Raw genomic sequence first — 9,217 nt, forward strand, 5'->3', positions numbered from 1 at the left:
AATGGAGGAATATTTTGTGGACTGATGAGAATAAAATTGTTCTTTTTGGGTCCAAGGGCCGCAGACAGTTTGTGAGACGACCCCCAAACTCTGAATTCAAGCCACAGTTCACAGTGAAGACAGTGAAGCATGGTGGTGCAAGCATCATGATATGGGCATGTTTCTCCTACTATGGTGGTTGGGCCTATATATCGCATACCAGGTATCATGGATCAGTTTGGATATGTCAAAATACTTGAAGAGGTCATGTTTGCCTTATGCTGAAGAGGACATGCCCTGAAATGGGTGATTCAACAAGACAATGACCCCAAGCACACTAGTAAACGAGCAAAATCTTGGTTCCAAACCAACAAAATTAGTTTTGGAGTGGCCTGCCCAATCCCGGACCTAAATCCAATTGAGAACTTGTGGGTGACATCAAAAAAAAGCTGTTTCTGAAGCAAAACCAAGAAATGTGAATGAATTGTGGAATGTTGTTAAAGAATCTTGGAGGGAATAACAGCTGGAAGGTGCCACAAGTTGGTTGACTCCATGCCTCGCAGATGTGAAGAAATCATGCAAACTGTTGTTATACAACTAAATACTAGTTTAGTGATTCACAGGATTGCTAAAAAAGCAGTTTGAACGTAATAGTTTTGAGTTTGTAGCGTCAACAGCAGATGCTACTATTATTGTGAACACCCCTTTCCTACTTTTTTTACTAATAGCCCAATTTCATAGCCTTAAGAGTGTGGATATCATGATTGCTTGGTCTTGTTGGATTTGTGAGAATCTACTGAATCTACTGAATCTACTGGTACCTTGTTTCCCATGTAACAATAAGAAATATACTCAAAACCTGGATTAATCTTTTTAGTCACATAGCACTACTATTATTCTGAACACTACTGTATGTACAGCCTCGCCACTGGAGCCTGCTCAAGGGCATGCTGCCACACAGCAGTCTCCTGCAGCAGCTGTTCTTGCTCCCGGAGAGGTAGAGGAGCAGCACTAAAGACCTTGCCCAAGGGCCCTTAGTGATTTTCCAGTCAGGCTGGGATTTGAACTGAGGATCTTCTGATCTCAAACCCAATGCCTTAACCCAGTGGTGTCCAAAGTATTCCAGAAAGGGCCGAGAGGGTGCAGGTTTTCCTTGCAGCCACTGATTCAGCAGGTGATTTCACTGATTAACATCCCTTTGAGCAGGTGAGAGGAGTTCCAAACAATCCATGCAGCAATAAATTTGGTATCATGCTTTGCACGGTTCTGTAAATTGTCAGACTGAGTCAGTCATCGACGTTGGTTTACTAGTGGACATGACTATCGAGTGGTTTGTGTTTGTTTTGTTTAGTCGTCGCTCACCATCACCTCCTCACATCTTTCTATTGGAATGCAGAGTCAAGGAGGGAGCTGTTGTAAGGTCAGAGGTCAAATATTTACAAAGACAGCCATTATCACTTGTAGCTTTTTCTAGTACTGATGAGCCGAAAACCTCATGCCAGTCACGAAGACCTCGGAGACTTCATCTAGATTTCATCTCCATCATGGGACTGTTGAAACAACCGGCAACAGTTTTTACACATGCAGTCTCACCACGTCACAGCTACTGAAGCTTGGACAGTCAGGTCCATACATAGTTGGAGGCTGACAGTTTTTGTCATTTTCACTGAGCTCCTCCACAGTGGAGTTTGTAGTGTAGACTTACAGCTTTAACTTTCAGAAGCCATAAGTAATTGTATACACCAAACTTAAGTATTGTATGATAACTTGTACAGCCTGTTTTCTAATCAAAAGTCTTGGGATGGACGCATGAACATTTCCACAACACTGAATATGTCATTGACTTCATTTACATTAATCATTACAAAATTCAAACAGTTTCGAAAAGCACTCTATCGAAAATCTGTGTCAAGTAGGTAGTACTCAGAAGTTGTTGCTTGGGTGATTACCATCCATGACCCATTGTTCCCTCACTAGCCTCTTTCCAGCATGAAAGTAGACTAGTGAGGGAAGCCACCAAGACACCCAGATAACGCTGAAAGACTTGCAGGCTTTTGTGAGGAAATGATAGTGCAGTATTCATCTACTGCATTAACAGTCACACACAGTTTCATACAAGAAAACAGATCAAACCTAGGCTCGAGTCTGGCAACTCACCCAAAAACGAAAGTAAAGAACAGCGCCCTCAGCCAGAAGTTCTGCGGCTTACAGTGCGCATTTTACTTTTTCTAAACACTTGAAAAATATTGAGTTGGTGTTTTCTTTTCATGATGACTGGAGCAGTACATGTTAATGTTTTTGATGAAAGAATGGAACGTTGCATTTTTATAGCGTTTTGTAATCTGCCCACCAACACTTCCTAATGGAGGAGTTTTTTTGGATTTCCTCCCAAACACAGCTGCCATTTGTGTGAAGCACGTTTGAATCAAAACATTCAATTTTTACTGTTGTAATATACAAATAATGAATGTTTATGAGCTCAATGGTACTAATATTTCATGAGGTCAAAGATGGAATGTTCCAAGTTCCATCTTTTACCAAATGAAATATTCGTTCCATTGAAAGAATGAAAAAACATTCATTATTTGTTTTATATAACAGCAAAAATAGATCCTTGTCATTTGATATTTTTTAAATTTATAAACAACAGAAAAGGGATTTATATTTACATTACATTAACACATACTTACATTACACAAACTTTAAATAAGAGTCCAAAATTGTTGTCAGTCAACTTGGAAAAAAGTTAGATAGTTCGAAAATAATTCTGACGATGTAGTCTGTGATTCTTCCAAAAAAAAAAAAAAAAAAACCCTTCCTCAGTCCAAAGACAAATCGCATCAGAAATTTGTCCAGGTTTTTATTCTGGCAGCTCTTTGTGCCTCCAGACAGTTTACGGCATAGTAGCTTTGTTTTTGTGTGTTACAAGAATTATCACCATCAATTAGCTCATTCGAATCGTCGTCCATCAGCAAAACAAACTTTACCATGTTTAGCTAAATGCTGCTCCCACTAGTGTGTGCGTGGGCGGGATTCACAGCGTGCAATGGTACAAAACGTATGGAACCAAATTTGCATGGTAAATGGAACCATATTTGCACGTTAAATGCAGCCTGATCCCGTCAGATCTCTGAAGCTAAGCAGTGCTGGACCTGGTTAGTACTTGGATGGGAGACCTCTTTGGAACACCAGCGGCTGTGTGTGTTTCTCCAGGTAACACTGGAGTTGTGTCAGGAAGGGCATCCGGTGTCGTGGTCTGAGTTTGCGCCGGTCTCATTTTACCAAGCGTATGCGCAAATCGATTTTTTTTTCGCAGTCAACTTCCGGGAGGTCTAGATTTACCATTTCTTGCGGCGATCTTCAACCGAGCAGATGTATTTTGAAATAACTGCATTTTCCACACACTTTTGATTCAGAAAACTTGAAGTGGGACATAAATTCAGACTTGCAGGCTGGAAATTTCAGACTAGCTAGGTAACTAGTAACCAGAATTATAATGGTTAAATCAATAAGCATCAGCGACAGGATAAGAAAGTGACAGGATTTACTTGTGGTTCCAATTAAAAAAATTATATAATATATTTGCTTGGCAAATTTGGACCAGGGTCAATAACACACAAGTCTCAATATACCAAGATGGTAAAATCAGACTGATGGTAAGTTCAGACTGTGGCTGCTACAGTCTAATTTTACCTGGTAAATTCAGACTGGTGGTAATCTCAGACCGTGACACCGGCGTAAAACCTGTGCCAAATATCAATGCGGATCTGGTTGTATCTGCTGTGGCAACCCCGAACACAAAACGGGAGCAGCCAAATGGACAACCAAATGCAATGGAACACAAATGGGATGAATAATCCATATGAAGCACGAATCAAATGACAAGGATCCACTCAGCCATTATATAATACTGAATGATTTTCATGAATAAAGCCGTGACAAAAATGTGAGCACAGTGCGTACAGGATGCTGACAGCGCCAATGTTCTCTATTAAATATTATCATTGTCCAGATTGTCACATCTGGGACACTTTTAAGAGACTCTGTCCACCTTTCTTTGGGCAACTTACAGGCATTTGTCACAGTGTTATTCATAGATTCAGTCATGTCTGAATGCATGTCAGAGCCTGCATGTCCACATTAAAAGGCGCCACTCTCCACAGGCGTTCTACAACCCCAATTCCAATGAAGTTGGGACGTTGTGAAAAATGTAAATAAAAACAGAATGCAATGATTTGCAAATCCTCTTCAACCTATATTCAATTGAATACAACACAAAGACAAGATATTTAATGTTCAAACTGATAAACTTTATTGTTTTTGTGCAAATATTATTTATCAATATAAATCGTTGCCTGCAACATGTTTCAAAAAGCTGGGACAGTGGTATGTTTACCACTGTGTTACATCACCTTTCCTTCTAACAACACTCAATAAGCATTTGGGAACTGAGGACACTAATTGTTGAAGCTTTGTAGGTAGAATTCTTTCCCACTTTTGCTTGATGTACGACTTCAGTTGTGCAACAGTCCGGGGTCTCCGTTGTCGTATTTTGCGCTTCATAATGTGCCACACATTTTCAGTGGGCGACAGGTCTGGACTGCAGGCAGGCCAGTCTAGTACCTGCATTCTTTTGCTACGAAGCCACGCTGTTGTAACACGTGCAGAATGTGTTGCTCCAAAACCTGGATGTACCTTTCAGCATTGATGGTGCCATCACAGATGTGTAAGTTGCCCATGCCACGGGCACTAACACACCCCCATACCATCACAGATGCCGGCTTTTGAACTTTGCACTGGTAACAATCTGGGTGGTCTTTCTCCTCTTTTGTCCGGAGGACACATCATCCATGATTTACAAAAACAATTTGAAATGTGGACTCATCTAGACCACAGCACACTTTTCCACTTTGTGTCTGTCCATTTCAAATGAGCTCGGGCCCAGAGAAGGCGACGGCATTTCTGGATGTTGTTGATGTGTGGCTTTCATTTTGCATAGTAGAGTTTTAACTTGCACATGTAGATGTAGCAATGAACTGTGTTAACTGACAATGGTTTTCTGAGGTGTTCCTGAGCCCACGCGGTAAGATCCTTTACACAATGATGTTGGTTTTTAATGCAGTGCCACTGAGGGCTCAAAGGTCACGGGCATTCAATGTTAGTTTTCGGCCTTGCCGCTTATGTGTAGAAAGTTCTCCAGATTCTCTGAATCTTCTGATTCTATTATGGACTGTAGATGATGGAATCCCTAAATTCCTTGCAATTGAACATTGAGAAACATTGTTCTAAAACTGGTGGACTATTTTTTTATGCAGTTGTTCACAAAGTGGTGATCCTTGCCCCATCTTTGCTTATGAATGGCTGAGCCTTTTAGGGATGCGCGTTTTATACCTAATCATGACACTCACCTGTTTCCAGACAGGTGTTCTTTGAGCATTCATCAACTTTTCCAGTCTTTTGTTGCCCTGTCCCAACTTTTTTGAAATGTGTTGCAGGTATCCATTTCAAAATGACCAAATATTTGCACAAAACAACAAGTTTTATCAGTTTGAACATTAAATATCTTGTATTTGTGGTGTATTCTATTGAATATAGGTTGAAGTTTTTCTAATAATTGTACTCTAATAATTTTTATTTACATTTTACACAACGTCCCAACTTCATTGGAACTGGGGTTGTACATGAGCGACTCGTGGAGTACGCAGTGCTCACACGCCAAACGTCTGTTAGCAAATGGGGAAAACGGTTTTTGCAGGACAACCATGAACATCCAAAATTCCTATTAGCTCCTTTCATGTTTCCTTCATGGTGTGACAGGCGCTTAAATATGCACATCGGTTGCACATGAATGTGTCAAAATAACAAATTTCATCTGGATGTAATTAAGACACATCAGAAAGTTATGTTATTTGGAAACATTCTGATCATGCTGAATCATATTAAGCTCTACCAATGAAGTTGGGTGGAAGTTATGTTTTCATCAGCTTGCTTGTTTGTCTGTGAACAGCCTGAAACCCACAATTTTTTTTATATATCACTGTGACATTTTTACAGACTATTCATACCCTGATAGGCAAGAACTGAATCAATTTTCAAGGTCACATGTCAAAGGTCAATGTCAGGAAAAATCTTGGAAAAATCCCTATCCTTTAACATTGAACAAATATTCAAAAATTCATAACTCTGTCAAAAAAGGTAGAATTTCATTCATATTTGAGAGTGTTATGTAGGACGATATCCTTTATCAACTAACAAAGTGTGATCTGAATCTGATTTGGATTACAGATTTTGTGGCCATTTAAATTTAACATTGAGAAACCCCATTTAATGTATACTAGTGTGTTGCCCGTGGGGATCCACAGGGTCTTCATAAAAAGGTAGCTGACATTTTTCAAGGGTGGTAATAAATTAAGCAAAGTGCATAATGAGTTGAAATGGCGTGTGAGTCCAGAATGTTTTAGAACCTTAGACCTCAACAATTTTTAGAAGAGGAACTCAACTCTTTTATTTCCTGTTAATTATGTAATTTTTAAAAATGTTAACTTACTGTCTTAATGTATTTATAACTGGTTCAGGTTCTTGTTATCATATACACTATTATTGCTATTATTATCATCACTATTATTATTATTATTTTATTATTACTTCCATTTTGTCATTTGATTTTTTTAAATGGACCACAATGGAAATAAGTGTTTTCACTTTCTTGTGTCATCCATGTATTTTTGACATATTTACGATCATATTATGCACTTACGTTGAACTTACTAAATAAAATCACCCACTCACGCTTTTAATATAAAGATGATTTACTGCCCCCTGCTGGAATGGCATATTAATATTAGTCCAATATTAGAAAATATTAGTCCAATCAATGTTCTGTTTTGCCGTGTTCATCTTTGCCCCAAAATACATAAGCATACCAAATGGCAAATGTCAACTGTCCACAGTTTCTTTGTGATCAAAGTTACATGCACGCAGGCATGCATGCAAAGCTTTTCGGTTTTCTGAATTATGGCACAAGTAGGTGTTTCTAATTTTAGACACTTTTCAGTCATGGTAACCGCAACATGACACTTAACTAAACTGACTAAACCAATTGAACTGCAAAAACACAATAAATCAATAAGAATAACAACGCTGTTACAGCACAACGTCCGTTGTTTATTGGATAGCTAAAATTGCTCATTTCTCAAAAAATATTAGTTGAATCAACTTTATGTTTTTTCAGTGTTCATCTTTGACCCAAAATACATAAGCATACCAAACGGAAAATGCCACCTCTCCCTGGTTTCAGCGTAATTGAAGCACACATGCACGCACATATGCACACAGAGGCCACTTTGCTATTATAATATAGACTTTACATTATATCTTAATCAAACATGCCCCAATCATGCTCATATTTGAAAGAGAGGTGCAGACTGGCACTCACTAATGCCTAGCAAAGTTTGATCCAGATCTGATCTGGATTGTGGATTGTGTACATTTTGCATTAATCAAAAGTGCCTCAGTCAGTTTCTGTTTTCTGTTATTGATTTACTTACACCACTAAAACTGAATGGAAGTTCCAATTTTATGCCTTTTTGTCTCACTAAGGGCCCTTGGGCAAGGTCCTATCTTCTAATCATCAGTCAGAAGCCAGGTGCCACAAAGCAATAACAAATTATGCATAGTAGAGATAACCAGTGTTCTGCAAAAATTATAAATTATCTGTAAGAAACTGAAAAAGTAAAAAAAAAAAAAAAAATCCTGACAACACCAGAAAAAAAAACTGATTCAAGTGCACAAACTAATGACATTTGATCACATCTAATTTAGCATATAAAAGGCCACTTCTAACAGGACTTTTCTAAGGTAAAAATTAGTGGAATTGGAAAATAGTGTTAGTGGAGGTTTGCGCTCTACGAGCACAGTGCTCTTGTTAAATCATGTAAAGTCAGGCTTCTTTTTTCCCCAGTGTGCCTTAAAATTTTTATTTTTGCATATTTTTTGTTTGTTTGTTTTTAGTACAGACATTGATTTTGTGCTGTCAGTGAAATCTCTGCCAATTTCTTTAATCTGTGCAAGAAAAATTAAAGGCAACACCAGAGCCAATATGGTACAAAAAATTTATTGAACAACAGTTCTGTAAACATCTGAGGTAAATGAACATTTACATCAACTTGTTCTTACAAAAGAATCGATCATACACAAGGCACTTCCACTGTTTAAGACAGCATTGAAAAAAAAAGGGCTCGCTGTTCTTAGCGTTCTGAGCTCGTTTCTGTTCCCTGGCAAGGCACAAAATTCTCGTTCTGCAGAAAACAGGGCAAAAGAGAGTTTGGACAAGTAGTGAGGACAACAGGAGTTGAAAGCAACAATCCTGCCAGGATTCCGTATGTGGGGTTGAGGAAGGACCAGCTACCCAGCTAACAGTCTCTCTACAGAGAAGAGACATTGTTCGGTATGACACCTAACTAAGTCCAAGTGAGTCTGAAAGAAATACTCTGACTGGTTCCTCTCTGTTCCTGATCATGACCTCACAAAGAACTACAGCTCTTTTTAAATACCGCCTGTCCCACAAAGAGCCAATACCTTTTTTGCTTTTAAGACATTTTCTTAATTTTAAGGATCACAGAGATTAGCGGTTTAGGGCCACGCTCTTTCTGTGCTACTATAAATATTACCATAGTACAACATCATTTTCTCCCAAATGTGCAAATTAACTACTGAAATGTAAATGTCAGGAACATCAACAACAAAAAAAGCAGATATTTTGTACAATACGACGGCATTCCAGGGCAACATTGAGGTTTTTTAGACTTCGAGAATAACGTCATAATATTGTGAAAATAAAGTCATAATTTTATGAGAAAAAACTTGTAATATTATGAGAATAAAGTAGTAATTTTATGAGAAAAAACTTGTATTATTAAGAGAATAAAGTTGTAACTTTATCTGAAAATCTTGTAATATTACGAGAATAAAGTCATAATATTATGAGAATAAAGCTGTATTTGTACAAGAAGTGACAAGACTGCAGACCTCCACGAAAGAGGCAATTTTGGGAGCTAATCGCCAGAACTACATGTAAAGTCCGTATGGCTCCTCCTCTGGAAGAGGCACATTTTCTTGCATATTCTTTTCAAAATTGTGATACTAATGATAATGGGGTGCAGATGGGCCAAAAGATGAAGTATTTCCTTATTTGTGAAACCTATACTGAAGTACAACTTAAGAAAGTGCTCCACAGATC

This window comes from Thalassophryne amazonica, chromosome 14 (assembly GCF_902500255.1).
Source record: "Thalassophryne amazonica chromosome 14, fThaAma1.1, whole genome shotgun sequence".
NCBI lineage: Eukaryota > Metazoa > Chordata > Actinopteri > Batrachoidiformes > Batrachoididae > Thalassophryne > Thalassophryne amazonica.